The 20677-nt window shown below is 35.5% G+C and overlaps 1 pseudogene; it reads left to right on the top strand.

Annotated features, from left to right (window-relative positions):
- The first annotated feature begins 246 nt into the window (after positions 1–246).
- LOC132236380 (U2 spliceosomal RNA) lies at positions 247–369 on the top strand (annotated as a pseudogene).
- The last annotated feature ends 20308 nt before the right edge of the window (positions 370–20677 follow it).

Below are 20677 nucleotides of genomic sequence, written 5' to 3'. Positions count from 1 at the left end.
TTTTAAAAAATATATTTTATTGATTTTTACAGAGAGGAAGGGAGAGAGATAGAGAGTTAGAAACATCAATGAGAGAGAAACATTAATCAGCTGCCTCCCGCACACTCCCTACTGGGGATGTGTCCGCAACCAAGGTACATGCCCTTGACCGGAATTGAACCTGGGACCCTTCAGTCCGCAGGCTGACGCTCTATCCACTGAGCCAAATCGGTTAGGGCATATTTTTGCATTATTTTAAATCTCCCCATCGCTTCTCGGCCTTTTGGCTAAGATCAAGTGTAGTATCTGTTCTTATCAGTTTAATAAATCTCCTTATGCTCTTGATTTTATGTCTATAAAATTCCTATTGTTTAAACTAGGAAAATCTGCTTTTTTATTTCTGTGCCAGTGCTATGCTATATTGATTACAATGGTTTGGTAGTAAGTTTCAGTATCAGGCAAGGCAAGTCTATACTTATTATTCTTCTTCTCATATCATCCTTGAATATTCCAGGACATTTCTTCTTTCATATAAATTTATAAATAGTTTTACCTAATTCCTGAACCACCTCTAGTCTGTCTGGAATTGCATTACATATATAAATTACTGTTTTTTCATTGTTTTCCCACCCAGCAATATCAGTACCTCTCGATTTATCTGGGGTTTTTTGTTTTGTTTTATGTCCTTTAATAAGATTGCAATTTTGCTTTCCTTTTTAAATTATGGAACATAATGCATTAAGACAAAATTAAATAACATATAACTATAATGAATAAGTAAATAGTGAACACCTATGTAACTACCATAAGAAATAGTACATTATAATCACCTAAAAGTCCCCAACAAATGTGTGTCTTCCCAGATACACTCTCGTGAGCAAGCCTTCTAAGTTCCATCAGCATGCCCTCCTCTCCCCCAGCACATACACATGCATGGTTTTTAGTGACTGGAGAGGAAGGTTGAAAGGATACATCTTCCTTTAATCCCCTCTTAACCTTTTTAAATTAACATATAGAGAAAGAAGCTTATATGGAATATTGCTAAAACACTATAGGTATATCTTTCAGCTTTGAGATATTAATTTTATTAAATTAATTACTCCTAAAGCACTTTATAGTTTCCTTTTATTTTTTATATTATTTTTATTTATTTTAATAATGCTTAGATGCAGTGCCACATGATGTAAAAAAATGTATTGGCATGTTTATCTATATAGAAATTATTATTAAAAACTGAAAATATTTTCCAATTGAGCCAAACAGGCAAAAATAGAAAAAAAAATATAGTTGATTAAAATATACTTTTCTGAAATAATTTAGGTAATTATATCAATTATCCACTTCAGTTAACATGTGCAGGTCCCAGGTAAATCATCTAAAAATACAAGTTCTTGAAACAAATTACATAAAGTTGATTTTTTTTATTTGCTATATTAATGGACCAATTTCTCTATGCCAACATAAAGCAACTTCACAAATTTTAAATAAATATATAATTTAAAATATAATGAGCCCATTACTCAAATGTGTATATAATCACTATCACACTCATAAATATATTTAGATTGAAAAGAACCTCCAATCTCATATGAAGGAACAAATTTTAAGAATATACATACATTGCCCCCAAATATTTACATGTAATTTATACTATAATTTAGTTAACTATTGTGTAACTTTTATTTTAAAGTCTTTCTGTGACATAATTTGATATTGAGCCCCTACAGAGACTCAAAGGCAATTTGTATTTCAAACAACGCTCTATTTTTGTCTCCAAATGAAAAATCAGCTTCTCCTAAAGTATGTGCGTGAGAGAGAAAGAGAGAGATTGAGGGCAAAACTAATAGATTCTGGTAATTAGAAATGAAATTTGGAATGCAGAATGGAAGGCCCAGAATTTGAGGCCTCAGAGTTTTATCGGAATGTTATTACAGGCATAATTGAGTGAATTGGCCATACCAGTTCCCCGATCGCCAGCTCCCCAATGTCAGGACTATATCATGTGGTTCAAAGTCCAAACCCTCAAAATCAAACATTTTGGTCTTTCCACAAAACCAGACTCCATGCTGAAACTATCAAGGGCCTACCAGGAGTCACTTTGCTAACAAAATACATGCAGGTATGGTCCCATATGTCCACCCTCAGTAACAAAGATATTCTAATTGCTTGGGAAATTCCAGGAACAGTGATAAAGTTCAGCCAAATTCTTTATTATACAATGGCACTACATAAAATTTTTCAACATATCTTCAAAAGGCATCCAAATAAAGTAGTTTATTGACTTTATGTATTAGACTCTCCTAGCCATTAACAAATTTATACCTTTTTAAATAAATAATATCATATGTCCATTCACCAACTCTTCCTGGAATTTAATCTATCCTTTTTAACTCGATCCATTAACATGAGAGTAATGAGTCCACAGTTTTTAAGGTTTCTATTCCTCATGTCAGGTAGAAAAGGAAGGCGAGTGTCTAATTAGACTAAAATTGAGGATCAATTTAAAAAGTTGCATACCGTGTTACTTGAAAAACAAAAGTTCACAATTGCAAAGCACCCCTGGATGGCAAATCCTTCATCTAGTCACACAATTTGGTGTCACTCCAGCAAGAGCACTAATCAGCCAGCGTGATGAGCTAACAGAGACCTACTGCTGTGTGGTGTGGGCCTGCTTTCCAGCTGTGCCAGCTTACTCACCCTCTCGCTTGAATCTGACCAAGATCCTTGTTTATCAGATACAGACTTTGGTAAAGCTCTTGTGACAATGTTCCCAGGAATCTTTCCAAGAAATCAGATCTGTCTGGTCTTAATAAAGCTGCTTTCAGCAGGACTGCTGAGAGGGACCCAGGAAACAAAGGATGAAAGCTGTTCTAGCCACAGTGGTCTCAGGAGGTCACGCCTACGGGCCTTTCGCTGTCAGGAAAATAGCAGCGAACCCAGACAATCCCAAATCAAGCAAATTTAAGTGTGTGAACAAAAACAAAGATGAAGAAAACAATGTAGTTCTTGAAAACCAGTTTGTCAATGAACAAGATCAAAGCCTCAAGACTTTCTTATAGACTAGCTCGCTCCATTGTAAAAAAAAAATAAACAAGCAAATAAATTCCTCTACCAAATCAAGTTTTCAAAGAGAAAATCTCAGCCTCATGTAGCATATGAGTAGCCTTACTCCTATTTCATGAATTAAAAAAAAGTAAGAAATAAAGTTCCTGAGGCACAACATGAACTGATAGAACAGAAACTTTATGTTCCTTTAACAAATCACACTACTTCTGCTGGAAACCTCAAGGAGGTAACAACACAAGTGCGCGCTATCCTCCACTTATGGATAACAACCTGCCAGCCATGGGATGCAACCTGATCTGAAAGAACTGGGAGAGAAACACAACTCATGTGCGAACCTTAAAGGAGGGAAAGGGTCTGTACATATTCATTTCTGTTCTTCACTTTTCTTTAACATGATCCTTCATTCCTTGGGTGTAGAAATCATTCCATTCCAGTCATGATTTACAAAGTTATATCTGTTTCTCACTTGTATTAGTTTCGGATCGCTGCTATAACAAACTGCCATAAATGTAGTGGCCTAAAACAACACAGGTGTAGTATTTTACTTACACTTCTGGAGGTCAGAGGTCTGAAAGAGGCCTCATTGAGCAAAATCAAGGTGTCTGCAGGCCGGCATTCGTTCTGAGGCTCTGGGAACAATCTTCTTTCTGGGCTTTCCTCCTTTCTAGAGGCTGCCTGCACCACTTGACTCACGGCACCCTTGGTTCATGTTCATCCAAAGCCAGCAATGGCCAGTTCAATCCTTCTCTCTTGGCACCATGCTGACCCTGCTCCCTCCCTCTTCCACACTTAAGGACCTTGTAATTACACTTGGCACACCTGGACAACTCGAAGTACTCTCTATCCTAAATTCAACTAATGAACAACCCTAATTCTATCTGCAACTTTAATTCCCCTTTGCCATGCAACCTAATATATTCAAAGGTTCCATGGATGAGGATATAGGCATGGGGGGGGGGGTGATGAATAAAGTTTATATACATTAAAATAGTACAGCCTCGCTGGTGTGAGAGCACAGCAGTAAGAATCCCAAAGCCTCCATGTGGTCTGGCCCTACAACAAATACATTTTTTATTTAGATCATACAGCTTCCCTGGGCCTCAGCTTCCTCATCTAGTAACTTTTTAAATAGTCATTATTTCTGAACAATTTATTAAATTTATCTCATTTATATTATTTGTACTATTAAATTTAAATCATAGAAAACATAAGACAGTTTCTCAACAAAAGACTACGTTCGCAGTTTCATATGCACGGCATCCTAAACTATCTTCCCATTGTCTTCATTTTTTGTTTTGGAAACAGCACTGAAAACATTCTGATTGTCAACTCATGACTTCTTAGTAATTAAGATCATTGAAAACCTACTTAGAAGTGATTATTCAGTGCATGATATTTCTAAGCTCATTTCACTGAGCACCGGAAACAGCTTCCTGTTTGTTAATATATTACTCCTGTCATTAAATTATCTGATCTTCAAAAGTTCAATTTTCAGTCAAAACATTAAAATTTTGTCTACATTGAGTTAAAATATGCAGCAATTGGGAATAAAATAACTCAAATATTACAAATCATGCTATAACTAATATGTGGGTGTGTGTCTAGACATTTCACTTGAAATATATATTGAACCAGCTCACTTGAGGCAGTTAATTTGTTAATTATATGTAGATGTATATAAATGTAAATTTTCAAGTGTCAGGGGGAATGATCTGGGTCTCAAACACTGAACATATTCTAATAGAATCAAGTTGGGTCTATTGGTTTTAACCATAATTAAAATTAAAATGCTTTTCTATTTTATTTGTAATATATTTTGAAAAACTTAAAACTAAGGCTGGAGAGTTTCTTCCAATAAGAAACAAGCACATTAAACATGTAAGGAGACATTGGGGCCTCAGTGAGTCTTACCAATGTAATAACCTGCCCAGAAAGCCGTGTAAACTGAGTTTGTCCAAAAAGCACTAGTCTGTTTTGGATGGCATATTACCTAAACCTATACCAGTTGTTCCTTTATATAAGAACATTATTTCTTATCTCATATTTGTATATCTGTATAAAAGTCTGATAAAAAGGCTTTAAAAACAGAAAGAAGTGTTAATTCAGTTGAACTAGCATTTTTTAAAGAAATAGGACATGGTATTCCCCATTTGGAAGGGCAAGCCCAGAGAAGACATATCATTTATCATGCAACGAATGGTTCACAATTTTTTAAATATCTTTGAGTTTAGGACACTGAAAAAAATTTTTAATAATGAAATCTCTTCTCAAGAATTAATATAGAGTGTACCCCAAAAAATGTATACACACACTTTGAATAATTTTAAAGGCAGTATTTATTAAAATGCATTTCTTTTTCAAAATTGAGCTATCAGCTGTTAAAGTGTGTATACAATTTTGGGGACACCCTGTATATGAACACCAGGCATAAATATGAGAAAATACTGATCAAAGACTCCTATTTATACTGTTCAAAAAAACCATAGAATATTGAGGTGCCAGAGGGAGAAACATATAAAAAAAGCCAATGTGATAAAAGGCAAACCTATTAAACAACTAAAATTAGGAATTATAAGAATATTATTTTAAAAGTAATTAATAAAATTAGATCCTATTGGATGCAGAAGTATATTTATGGAACTATTTAGGAAGCTTCCCCATGGAAGTACTGTACAAAATGGGTGATAATTGTTTTTTATCTAAATTGTTCAATCATTTGTATTACCTTTGTGTTTGCAATTGCTTATTTACTCTTTTTGAAAAAATACAAAGAATGGTAGTCCATGCCTCTAATTAAATTGGACAACATTTTTAAATTATCCACTCTAGACTCAACCAATCAAGCATTTTGTTTCACAAGCCTAGACAATCAGTCATGTTGACCAATTGGCGACCAGCCTCCTTAAAGCCTGGCCCTCAGACAGGTTGTCTTTCTGCCAAAAGAGAGATCTGCACAGCAAAACCGTGTGGTAAGTGTTTGGTAGACACTAGCTCCCTTCAGTTTCCTTTTCTTTTTCTTCTTCTTTTTTTTCTCTTTTTCGAATAGAAAATTTTAAAAAAAAAAGTCATCCGATTCCTATTTGTAGATATTCTGGAATAGCCAAGGCCATAGCTATGGGGATCTAGCTTATGTTTGTATAGGAGCTTTATAGATAACAGTATAATGTGGCCTATTCCTCAGTTGCATTTCTAGCTTTGTTTTGATTAATGAAGCCTAAAGGCCAAGAATTCAACCACTTCAACTCGGCTGCTTTAGCAGTTGAGCTGATGTATCTCCTGAAATGCTTCATGAAACCTGCAGTGACTTCATTTGTTCAACTTTAGTACACTGATCTTCATAAATGAATGAAGATCCCTTATTTCAAGCCACTAGCCTTGTGTCTTTAGTTTTCATACCTCTCAATCTTACCAACCTCCATGATACATTTCAGTTTTCTTTATTTTTTGTTGCCTTATGTTTTTATAAATAGTTGTGGAGGCTTTTAAACAAACAAACAAGAAAACTTCAATTCTATTTCAGAACACTGAAGATTTAAAATAAACTATATATATGATATTCCACAGAATGGTGGCTTCACCCGGAGGGCAAGCAGAAATAGAAACAGGATCCAATGAGTTAAATCAAGAATTTTAAGATGGGAGGTAAGGAAGTATCCAGTTTACAGTTCTGAATCCCATTTTTCAGGTTTCAGTGTGATGTATGAGAACACCTTGTGTAAAATTACTAACTTAAAAGGTGTCTGTGTTTTTTAAAGGAAATCTCCCCTCCCCCTGCCACGTAATCTCATGAAAGCTGAATTCCAGCTGGTCATTTTCTCTCTTCTTTCCAACTGCCGTTCACTACTATTAGACTGAGGAGATAAAACTGACTTAAAATAATAAAAAATAGACTTGCCTTAGGACAGTGGTCAGCAACTCATTAGTCAACAGAGCCAAATATCAACAGTACAGGGATTGAAATTTCTTTTGAGAGCCAAATTTTTTAAACTTAAACTATATAGGTAGGTACATTGTTATTAACTCAATTAGGGTACTCCTAAGGCTTAGGAAGAGCCACACTCAAGGGGCCAAAAAGCTCGCGAACTGCAGTTTGCTGACCACGGCCTTAGGGAGAAAATATATAATAATTTAGGTATATTCAAATCTGGCACTCCCATGCATACTTTAGTAGGGAAAGAAATTTGTGCTATAGAACAATGCTTTTCAACCTTTTTCATCTCATGACACACAAAAACTAATTACTAAAATTATGTGGCATACCAAAAAATATACTTTGTGCTGATCTGACAAAAAAATAGGTATAATTTTGACTCATTCACACCAGATGGCTATTGTTGGGTTGGCTGTTGTCATTTTTTTATCAGCAATCTAAGGGAAAAGAGGTCAATGCCCCTGACTAAATAGTCAGGTACTGCATGTTTTAAAAATTCTTGTGGCACACCAGTTGAAAATTGCTGCTATAGAAAAGTATGGTTTAGTCCTACGTAATCAGGAACACTGCCATTTTGTAAATGTCAAGTTCTCTCTTATTATGAGAGATTGAAAAAATAAGTTCAAAGAGAATCTTAAAAGCCTTTTGAATGGGAAATAGTAATTCAGTTGTAAAATTGAAAAGAGTTAAAAGGCTAAAACTATTTTGAAGATCTCATAAATGATTTTATCTTAAATCAAGATACAGTCTTAATTTTTTATGCTATTTCTTTTGGGAAGTACACCAGTATCTCCTATATTTTCTATTTTAAAAAACAACACTTGCTACATATCAAATTTAAATATTTGGTTCTCTTCCAAAATACTCCATAATTTCTGAATTAAACAAAACAATAAAATAATCAGAAAGGTAAGACATTTTTTAAATATTTATTTTTTCATTCACATATAAAAATTATTTTTCAGAGCAAATGGAATATAAAAGGAATTTTAATTTGGGAGATATTTTGCTCGCAAATATGCGCCTAAGATCACAGCATGACGCATAGCAAACACACAAAATTTCTTATTGCTGGTAAATATATCAGACAAATGTTTATAAGTATGTAAATAAGTTAATTGACCTAATTTTCAGAAAACTTGATATTTAATATTCTCCTGCAAAAAACATTCCAAATCAACACCCCAGGTGTATTACATCCCTCATTCACTATGTTGATGGAATTTGAAGTTGAAAACACTCCTGTAAAATAGATTTGTGATTTGCTAAAACAATTTGCGAAAAGCTCAGGTTTTGTTTTTTGGTGCCAATGGAGGAAGCTGCCACAAGTAGTTTTAAACCAAGTTTTATCTTGTACATCTGAATTAACTTATATTTTTCTTGGTTTAAGATGAATAAACATATTTCCCCGATGGCATTGTGCCTGGAGAATAATGCACCTGAAATATGTTAATTTTCTTAATGACCTCACAGTTTGTCATAATAAAGTAATCATATCCAGATAAGATTAGCATGATTTGTACATTTTAACAAAAGTACTTAAATACCAGCTTAATTATAAAATTCATCTCTTAATGTATTAGAGATACAAATTTTATATGACAGTTTTCTCCCAGATTTTTAATTGTTTCTTATTTTCTGATGCTATTAATCATCGGGTTGGTTTGACATATACACTCTTAAAACAAGCTTTAGAATCGTATGCCCTTATTTAAAATGCTGGAGAGAGAGCCTATGCGCATGTTCAGTGAGTCAAGTCAAGCTAATAGTACCACATATGTTTTCTGTTATAATATGGTTACAATTTTACATGTAGAATATGTGGGATATATGTACTTTCTCAACTCTTTTTATCTACCTCCTCTAAAGTTTATACCCCCTGATGCAATCTTATATTTAGCACTACCTAAAGAGTTGAGCCAAAGCAATCAATTCACCTAGTTCTATCACATGATAACCACCAGATTTTACTTGGCAGCACACTCCATAAATAGGTTAGAATTTGTTATACCTCTATGAAGTAGTAAACAAAGTATCTACTCCCTGGTTTCTTTTCTCTGAATGTGCTTTCTATTACCATAAATAAGAAATTAATATATCCCCTGGAGCTATAATTATTTGACATCTATATGCAAAAAAAGAAACATAATTAAAATAATTTTGGATTACAATTCAATAGATAGATCCATTTTGTTTTCCTTTTTTATTGAATTTATTGGGGACAGAATGGTTAATAAGATTATGTAGGTTTCAAGTGTACATTTCTATGATACATGATCTGTATATTGCATTGTGTGCACACTACCCGAAGTCAAATCAACTTTCATCACCATATATTTGACCCTCTTTACTCTTTACTACTCCCCACCCCCATTCTCTGTGGTCTATGTGTTTTTGTTTGTTTGTTTGTTTTTCTAGTTTGTTCATTTGTTGCTTTCAGTTTTATATCCCATGTATGAGTGAAATCATATGGTTCTTAGCTCTTTCTGACTGCCTTATTTTGTTCAGCATGATATTCTCAAGATCTATCCATGTTGACACAAATGGCAGTAGCTTTTCATCTTTTCATATTTATGTGTGTATATATGTGCCCCATCTTCTTTATCCAATCATCTGCCAAAGGACACTTTGGTTGTTTCTGTGTGTTGGCCACCATTTTGAAATTTTAGCTGTACATACATGTTATTGAATGCTATTTCAAATAGTTATAAACAGTTCAGAATTGCTACAGGGTTTGAATCAGTCGGCCAAGTCAAAGCCATATTACTTAGGGGGGGTCGATTGTTGACAAGAGTGACATCCACAGATGTCACCCTTGAAAAGTCTGCAATTCTTAAAAAAGCATATTTCATTTTCAGTTTGCTAAACAAATGCAGTGATTTGTCACAAAAGAACTAAAGGATTACAAATATTTCTACAAATCTAGAGCTCTTATGCAGCTGCTAGTTGTTCTCTAAATGAAGGCAGTGTCAAGGAGCAGAATGACAAGACGACTCTGGGAGGAGTCTGCCATCATAAGGAACCTGAAGAAAGCAGCAGTGAAGAGTGAGGTAGGACGGGGTCATTCTGATTGATACTCCCAGCCTTCTATTGGGACTTATCATAAGCTCAAACACTTTTTGAATATCCCGCCAGCTCACTACCATTCTTGATTTCAGACTACTCTCCACTGATTTTGTCATACAAAAGCATTAGCCTTTGAAAAAGAGTGGCCTAGACCAAGAATTTAGGAGAGAAATGAACATTTTCCCACGTGCTACAAAACTACAGTCACCACTGACAGCGAATTTAGCTCCAGGTGTCCTTTTTCTATAAGTGCATTGGTTTCTTGAAGTGAGTATGATTTTGGTATCTTATTTTCCCCTTATACAAGTGAGATTATATTAAACCTGCTCAAAATCTTCTTGCCTAATGAGTTAATAACGTGCTGCAAGTAGTTAATAACTTTGGAAAAAGTTCCTAGGGTTACTGAATTTTTTTAAAAAGGTTACACACCTCAAGTAGGTTGTTTTAAAGACAATATACGCCTTGACATAAAATGCCAGTCAATATGGTTTAGCATAAGAAGCATGGCCTTTGGAACCCTGCAGACCTATTTTCAATGTCAACTCTGCCATGAGCTATTTAAATACTGAATTTCATTGTCTCCCTGGTAAAGTGAGAACTGGGTGGAAGAGAATATGAGGAGCAAAATGTCTGCAGTGGAATCTGGCGTGCCTTCGTCCTCTGTGCTGCAGACGGGCTACTTTCCAGGGACAGGAACCTAGAACAGAGCCGGGGTCATATAAGGTGCACAACTGATTTTCTCACCCTGTCCTGAGAAGGCATTACAGTTAATAATTTAATTATGCCATTATAGTTAAAACTAAGCATATCAAAATAGTCAATCAGGAATTGGCCAACTCATCACAGCAAGCTATAATAAATTTGAAATAGTATATTCCTTTACATAAAATCAGTGACTTTGTAAAGTACCTCAGGAGATTTTCATATGTCCTAATTTACCCAAGACAATTCAGTATCCACGTATTGTAAGAAAAACAAAATCAACTCTGCCTTCATCATTGCATTGGGCAATTCTGTAGTGATAAAGTGAGCCATCCTCAAGACCAGGGATCAGCAAAATTTTTTCTGCAAAGACCAGATGATCATTATTTTAGGCTTTGTATGCCATATGGTCTTTGTTGCAATCACCTTATTCTGCCATCACAACACAAAATTTGTCATAGACAATAGGTAAACAAATGGGTTGCTGCATTACAATAAAACCTTATCTACAAAAATTGTGATGAACCAGAGTTGACCCATGGCTATAGTTGCCCAGCTCCTGTTCCATACTCAAGATCTCTTAGTACTCCAGCAATTATCACTTACATGGTTTCCCCCGTTCTTGATATTGTCAGCAAGATGATCACAGCTATATGTAGATATTTAGAGAACACATAAAAGAACAATTACATATTAAAAATTATGTATAAATTCTTATTAGATCCTTCTTTTTAAAAATGTTTAGAAAAACATACAAGAGTGAAGCAAGAAATGAAGATGACTAAATTAATAACTAATAGTATGATTCCTAACAGGAATCAAATAAAACAATTTTTAATACCAAAGGCCACAGTTTAAGGCTCCAGTCAATCATGAGGACATTCCAAATAATGATTTGTCATTAACTGGTATGCCAGTAACAAGTTATGCCAATAACCAGTCAAGAACAACATAAAATTGTCACTAGGCAACTACAGTAGCTAGAAATAACATGAAAAGCCAAAACAAAATATTTTTTAATTTGTCCACCCACTTGCAATAGGATTAAACCCAAGAATTATAAATCACTTTTTCTACAAATGCAAAAGAATTTTTATATGTTTGAACAAATGGAGAGAATAACAAAGATGTTGCAAAACATTTGGTGAGCCTCCTCCACAAAGCATGTTTCAAACCACAGAACTTAAAAACAAAGTTAAAAGAAGCAAAAGATTGTTATGTGAAGATGGCTGAATAGTTTTCTTCCATTGCACTAAAGGTCTTTCTAAAGATCAACACTAAAACAATCAACACATTTTTTTCCAATTGGTCAACTGAGTCTCTTATTGGGCTGTGAACTCAGGCATGAACAATAAATTATTGCTCATCTCTGTAAGGACAAGACATGAATAATGTAGTATACTGGCCAAAAATAGTAGGTGCCAAGTAAATTATTATTCAACTATATTTAATAATCTACTAGCCCACCCAAAGTATAAAAATGACAAAGTTGCTCACTATGTGTAATTACTTCATCTGAGTAGCGACATTCCCTGACCATGTAAAACTCTAATTTCTATCCCTCAATGATGTGTTGCAAAGACCAGAGTTCTTCTGAGAAAACTGGAGAACTTAGAGCTGCACCACTTAGAGATTCAAAGCCAGCGCCTATCCCTTTTAATCAAATGAATCTCTCAGCACTGTACAAGCAGGCTGCTTTCCAGGATAGGGGAGAAGTCACACAGATGTTTCCAACAAAATTTCCAAAAGGTTTACCTTGTTGGGAAAAAATGACTCCATTCGGAGTAAGAATTTTACCAATCCTATAAGAATGAACATGAGCAAAGGGCTGGAATTTACCTCTTTTTAAAGGAAAACACATACACAACGTACAACCAGACACGTCTTTGAATGTCCAGATGTCTTCACTGTGCAGGGGAATGACTTTTAAAACTCCACAGAAATAAGAACAGGCACTGAGACAATGATGAGAAGGTGCTGCAAATCTGAGAAGTGAGAATACACAGACCTCTTTTGGATTGCCAACTTGATTAGCTCCACGCCTTTACAGAAAGATGCTTCAGCCATGGACATGCCAAAAGAAAGACCAAACTATGCCTGATTTCAGGTCAAAGGTGAAAGAAAGAGATGCCAAGAAGACAAATGCTTACAGAAGAGACCTGTGAAACAAGGTAGTAAAGATGGTTTTATAGAAGATGAAATCCGGTGTGGAATAGATCATGTCTGCTTGTGAATTTTAATGCAGATGATGGAACAAGAGGGCATACATAAAAATTAGGGAAAATCTGATTTAAAACAGATGTCATGCAACCCTTCATTGCAAAGAGTCATAAATGAATGTATGGAACATCAGGCAGAAAGTAACTGTCCAGGTGAGGAATACTGAATCTGTTTTTTAAAAAAATTGCTTATCATCCCAGGTTAGAAGAGCTTATAAAATATTATAAGGCTTCATTCGATGACCCAAACAATTTCTTCAAATTTGAATGTTAATATTTTTCTCACTTCATTAGGAATCAATAATAATGAAGCCAAGAATTAATGTGGGGACATGATTCTGCAATTCTGATTTCGAGTTTGTCACTCTACTGTCTTGGCATCAGAACCTCACATAGTGAATTTGGAGATTTCAAAGTTTTAAAAAATTAGATTTTTTTAAAGGCTAGAATTTTATTACATTGCTTATTTTTAAAAAAATAAGGAAGGAGAATAGTTCCTCCATTGCTTCTCTATGATATTTAACATTGTAATTCTCTTGAGGAATTTTTCTGTTTTATTTCATGGACAATTGACCTTGATTAACTGAACTTTCTTATTGGCTACTAGAAATTTTAGAGGCACACCAAAGTAACTGAGTGACTTCTGACGGAAGGTTTTCTGTTCCATTCCCACTCCTTCCCCATTTCATGTCATTTTCCTACAGTGGTTTTACTTTCTTTTGCAAATATTTTATCAAATTCTAATTTGCTCTAGTTTACATAACTTTTAAGTCACTTTAAATGATTTGAAACAATAAAAAGTACAATTAGTTACTTGAAACCTTCCCGTAGAATTGCACCATAAAACATAAGAGCCCTAACCATACCTTTAGTTTATCTCAGTTCAGTTTAATTGGCCTTATACAAGACATCCAGAAAACATAATTTATAGGGTGGCTAGCATTGCCCTCTTGTTTCAAATTAGACTATACAGAGGTTCAATGAATAAAAAATAACAAAGCAAACATCAAATCTATATAATGCATATAGAAACAGTACCCATGAAATCCCAACAGTATCCATGAAACAGAATGCTCTGAAAAATCCCATTTTATTAAACACCTATTCACACCTCCATGCTTCCTGGGGATTCAGAAAGTATCCCCACCCCTGCAGTACCCACCTCAAGATCCCAGCAATGAATCCCGCTTTCAACATCATGGTACGGAACCCCCAACCCTTGTCAGAATCCACATTTCATGACACACATTTGATCGCTGACATTGGCATAGGTAGGTATATGATATACTGTTTGTCATGGAAGGAATAGAAAATGACAACCTCTGGTTCCTTCCCCACTTTTACTCTTCTAGTCCCAGAAGCTTTTGTCTAAAACAATCACAAAGCTCCATCCACCCAGTGAATTCTCTGCTTATACACAACTTTCTTTTTTATTGAAAGTGTTTGGGATGGAAGAAAATAAAGAAGGCACACTGGAATTTCAAGACAACTGAAATTATCATATACAATATCCTTCCAAACCCATATTTCTTGCATCTCTCCCTTAATAATCTTTTTAAATAGCCTAGGCACTAGCATTTATCATCTTTGACCTCACACTAGCAAAATAAAAACTATAAATATAATGTATTAGAAAGGTCACATTTACCTGTTATGAATCTTTGTATTAAACCAAGGTTTTAACTATTTTCTTAAATGTTTATCACATTGCTAATTTGCTTCTCAACAGAAACAATGTCATGATCTATGATACACACTTATTTTTTATAAACTTTGTGAAATAGAAACATAGCCATGGAACAGAGAAACAATAAAAAAATTAAAAAAGGAAGAGGGGAAAATGAATTAGCAAGAGGGTCACCATGATACCAGGGGAGATTTTTCAAAATACATACAGCTTTTACAGGGTCTGGCCTATAGGGGGATTTTCAATCCCAGCAACAACATAGCGCTGGTAACTAACTATTATGCAGTCAGCTCTGGGCAGTGAACTTCCACTGGACAGAGAGGCCCTATAGCCTCAGAGGCCAACCCCAGAACACTGCCACCCAGAGGCTGACCCACAAACTGACTCTTTGCTAAACACAAAATAAGGCAGTCTGGGAAATAAATGCGGCATGCTTTAAAATAAGGACTGTGGTTTACAACACAGAGGAACAGTATATCGCAGGGAAACTCAACACTCTCCTGAATACCTGGAAGGTCTAAGGCGAGCCACACTGAAGAATAGAAGAAACGAAGGACATTCACTACTGCAATTTTTTTTTTCTTTTTTCACTTTTTAACTAAAAAATCAATTCTTTTTTTTTTTCTGTTCTTTTTTTTTTTCTTTTTCCATCACCTGATTTTACCCTTTTAATTACTACCTTCTTATTTTTAACCAGTATTATTACTGCTACCATTTTACCATTTTTTAAAGTGCCATTTTATTTTTTCTTTATTTTATTTTGGGATTAGTGTTCACCATTCTATTTTCATCGTTATATTATTGGTTGTTTCTAGTTTGCATTCATATCCAGGGAGCTGTTGCTGGAATTTGTTGGGATTAATGGCTGTTCTATAGGAGTATTCTCCTCATATAAAAAGTCTCTTCCCCTCTTCCACTTCATTCTCTCTTTTTGCTCTTTTTTTTTTCTTTTCTTTTCTCGCTTTTATTTTCCCCCTTCCTTTTTCCCAATTTCATTTTTGCACTCCCTTTTTTTGGTCCCTACTTTTCTTTTCCTTTCTCTCTTTTATCTTTTTCTCTTCCTTCTTCCTTATCCCCTAATTCTCTTAATTCAGGTGGTCACCTTTAATTGGGGTTATTAATATCGTGAATATATTTGTGTATAGTGCCTGGTACGTGGTGCCTTGTTGTGTTGTATTTTGTGCCTTTAAATCAACGCAGCAGATCCAAGCAACAGCAACCTCCTGAGCACCACATCCTCTGCTGAGGAACAGCAGCTGTACGTGAAACCTCGCCCCACCAGCCAGAAGAGCCACCACAGCTGTGAACAGCACCCACCAGAGGAGCTGCTGACAACTGAAGAGCAGCTGCTACCGCAACCGCCCGAAGAGCAACCACAGACCAAGGAGTCACTGCCACCAAGGGAGCAACCACTGAACAACTCAACGTCTAGATATGTCAGTGAGATCAAACATGGGTAGACAAAGAAACCCCCAAAGGAAAGAGAAGGAGGACTCTCCAGAAAAGCAGCTAAGTAATACAGAGGCATGCAACATGACAGATAAAGAATTCAGAATAAGGATCCTAGAGTGCATAAACCGGATGGAGGAAAAAATCGACAACCTCTGCAAGAAGCAAGAAGAAACAGATGAAAAAATCAATAACATATGGAAGAAGCTAGAAGAAACAGATGAAAAAATCGATAACATATGGAAGAAGCTAGAAGAAACAGATGAAAAAATCAACAACCTAAGTAAGACCCAAGAAGAAATGAAGAGTGATATAGCTGCAATGAAAAACTCCATTGAAAGTATCAACAGTAGACTAGGAGAAGCGGAGGACCGAATTAGTGAATTAGAAGACAAGGAAGCAAAACACACCCAAAATGTACTGCAATTGGAGAAAAAAATTAAAAGACAGGAGGAGAGCCTAAGGGAGCTTTGGGACAACATGAAACGAAACAACATACGAATAATAGGAGTACCAGAACAACAGAAGGATGAACAAGGATTAGAAAACCTACTCGAAGAAATAATATCAGAAAACTTTCCTGAGGTGGGGAAGAAAAAAGTCACACAAGCCCAGAGAGTCCCAAACAAGGTGAACCCGAAAAGACCCACACCAAGACACATCATAATCACCATGGCAAATGTTCAGGACAAAGAGAGAATCTTACAGGCTGCAAGAGAGAGACGGAAAGTTACATACAAGGGATCTCCCATTAGATTGTCAAATGACTTCTCAACAGAAACACATCAGGCAAGAAAAGAATGGACTGAAATTTACAAAGTGATGCAAAGCAAAGGACTGAATCCAAGAATACTCTATCCAGCAAGGCTATCATTCAAACTTGAAGGGGAAATAAGAAGCTTCACAGACAAAAAAAGGCTAAGGGAGTTTGTCACCACCAAGCCAGCATTGCAAGGAATGCTAAAGGGACTGATATAAAAATAAGAAATAAAAATCTCAGAAAGAAAACAGCCACACAAAAAAAGAAATGGCTACAAACAAGTACCTTTCAATAATAACTTTAAACGTAAACGGACTAAATGCTCCAACCAAAAGACATCGAGTGGCTGAATGGATAAAAAAACGTGACCCATACTTCTGCTGTCTACAAGAAACCCACCTCATTAGAAGGGACTCACACAGACTGAAAGTGAAAGGATGGAAAAATATCTTTCAGGCAAATGGAAAGGAAAAGAAAGCTGGGGTAGCAATACTTATATCGGACAAAATAGACCTCAAAGTGAAGGCCTTAACAAGAGATAAGGAAGGCCACTTCATAATACTAAAGGGATCAATACAACAAGAAGATATAACTCTGGTAAACATATATGCACCCAATGTAGGAGCACCCAAATTCATAAAAAAACTCCTGGAAAATATCAAAGGAGAGATCGACAACAATACAATCATAGTAGGGGACTTTAATACACCATTGACAGCACTGGATAAGTCCTATAGACAAACAACCAGCAAAGATATAGCAATCCTAAATGACTCACTAGATCAGATGGACTTAATAGACATCTTCAGAACACTTCACCCCAAAGCCAGAGAATATACATTCTTCTCAGGTGCTCATGGGACATATTCAAAAATAGACCACATATTAGGTCACAAGCAAAGTATCCCCAAATTCAAGAAGATTGAAATCATAAAAAGCGTCTTCACAGACCACGATGGCATAATATTAGAAATAAACTACAATAAAAACAACCCAAAATACTCAAACACCTGGAAGCTGAATAGCATGCTATTAAATATTGATTGGGTTACCAATGAGATCAAAGAAGAAATTAAAAACATCCTGGAAACTAATGACAATGAAAACACAACAATCCAAAACCTATGGGACACATTGAAAGCAGTCCTGAGAGGGAAGTTTATAGCTCTACAGGCCTATCTCAAAAAACAAGAAAAAATGGTAGTAAATCATCTAACTCTACAACTCAAAGAATTAGAAAGAGAGCAACAAGAAAACCCCAGAGTGAGCAGAAGGAAGGAGATAATAAAGATTAGAGCAGAAATAAATGACATAGAGACCAAAAAAACAATACAGAAAATCAATGAAACCAAGAGCTGGTTCTTTGAAAGGATAAACAAGACTGACAAACCTCTAGCCAGACTCACCAAGAAGCAGAGAGAGAGGACCCAAATAAATAAAATCAGAAACGATAGATGCGAAATAACAACAGACCCCACAGAAATACAAATGATTGTTAAAAAATACTATGGACAGCTTTACTCCAACAAACTAGACAACCTGGAGGAAATGGACAAATTCCTAGAAAAATACAACATTCCAAAACTCAATCAGGAAGAATCTAAAAATCTCAACAGGCCAATAACTATGGAAGAAATTGAAGCAGTCATCAAAAAGCTTCCATCAAACAAAAGCCCAGGACCAGATGGCTTCACAGGGGAGTTTTACCAAACATTCAAGGAAGAACTAAAACCCATCCTCCTCAGACTACTACAAAAAATTCAAGAGGAAGGAACACTTCCAAGCTCATTCTATGAAGCCAGCATCACCCTAATACCAAAACCAGGTAAAGACAACACAATGAAAGAGAATTACAGGCCAATATCCCTCATGAACATAGATTCCAAAATCCTCAACAAAATCTTAGCAAATCGGATCCAGCAGTACATCAGAAAGATCATACACCATGACCAAGTAGGATTTATCCCAGGGATGCAAGGATGGTACAATATCCGCAAATCAATAAACGTGATACATCACATAAACAAATTGAAAGAAAAAAACCACATGGTCATATCAATTGATGCAGAAAAAGCATTTGACAAAATTCAACACCCATTTTTGATAAAAACTCTCAGCAAGGTGGGAGTAGAAGGATCATACCTCAACATAATAAAAGCCATATATGACAGGCCCACAGCCAACATCATACTCAACGGACAAAAACTAACACCATTTCACCTACGAACAGGAACAAGACAGGGATGCCCCCTCTCACCACTCCTGTTCAACATAGTACTGGAAGTGTTAGCCATTGCAATTCGGCAAGAAGAAGAAATAAAAGGCATCCAAATTGGAAAAGAGGAAGTAAAACTGTCCTTATTTGCAGACGACATGATATTATACATACAAAACCCTAGAGATTCCATCAAAAAGCTACTAGACTTAATACATGAATTTGGCAATGTAGCAGGATACAAAATTAACCCCAAGAAATCTGAGGCATTTCTATACACCAATAGTGAACTTTCAGAAAGAGAGATTATAAAAACAATCCCGTTTACCATTGCACCAAAAAAATTAAGCTACCTAGGAATAAACTTAACTAAAGAGGTAAAAGACCTCTACTCAGAAAACTTCAGGACGTTGAAAAAAGACATAGAGGAAGACATAAACAGATGGAAGAACATACCGTGTTCATGGATTGGTAGAATCAACATCATTAAAATGTCCATACTACCCAAAGCAATCTATAAATTCAACGCATTTCCCATTAAAATACCAACAGCATACTTCAGAGATCTAGAACGAACTTTCCAAAAATTCATCTGGAATAAAAGAAGACCCTGAATAGCTGCAGCAATCCCAAAATACATACAGCTTTCTTCTCTTCTCTACCTCCCAAATTCTGAACCACACCTTTCCACATAGTATAGGCAGGGAAAAGAAAAGTTCATAGATCTGTCATCTCTTCTCAAGGTTCAATGAAAGACTAATTAATGTTTTAACCACTGTTTATAAGGCCACTGAGTGCACTTTATCCTTTATACCTGAGAAGCTCTAATCTCAACATGGCTATTATTTTACCCTGCCAGATGAGCAAACATCTCTGAGATGTGGTGTGAGGGACAGAGAAGTAATATCATAAAGCTTGCTCTGACCGGTTTGGCTCAGTGGATAGAGCGTAGGCCTGCAGACTGAAGGGTCCCAGGTTCGATTCTGGTCAAGGGCATGTACCTTGGTTTCGGGCACATCCCCAGTAGGGGCTGTGCAGGAGGCAGCTGATTGATGTTTCTCTCTCATCGATGTTTCTAACTCTCTATCCCTTTCCTTTCCTCTCTGTAAAAAATAAATAAAATATATTAAAAATATATCATAAAGCTTAAATTAAATTGACTTGAGTTTTTTTCTATACAAAAAAGAGAATATTCACCGCATAACTGATCTGACCATAAAGTATTTCACATGATCAGACTGCTTAGTATTCTATGGGAAGCAAAAAAAAATGTGCAGACATTATTTTTTAGAGGAAAATAGTAAAAAAATAAATAAAATAAACAAAACTTTTTGCTGAAAATATACTAGTTAACCATTCACTCATTGAAAACCAATACATTTTAGACCAAAATTTCCAATGCTTAATATTCTTAAACTAATGGACATGAACACAACACCAAGAACAGTAACTCCAGACATGATGTAGCACTTCACGACTCACAATACACCATAAAGCAGGTGATCTCATTTGATCCCACAAAAGTCCATTTTATTATCTCAAGTTACAGTCAGAAAAAAAGGAAGTTCAGAGAGGTTAAATGACTTGCCCCGGTCATTCAGGG

This window comes from Myotis daubentonii, chromosome 5 (genome assembly GCF_963259705.1).
Source record: "Myotis daubentonii chromosome 5, mMyoDau2.1, whole genome shotgun sequence".
In the NCBI taxonomy this organism is placed as follows: Eukaryota; Metazoa; Chordata; class Mammalia; order Chiroptera; family Vespertilionidae; genus Myotis; species Myotis daubentonii.
This window is presented reverse-complemented; position numbering and strand designations above follow the sequence as displayed.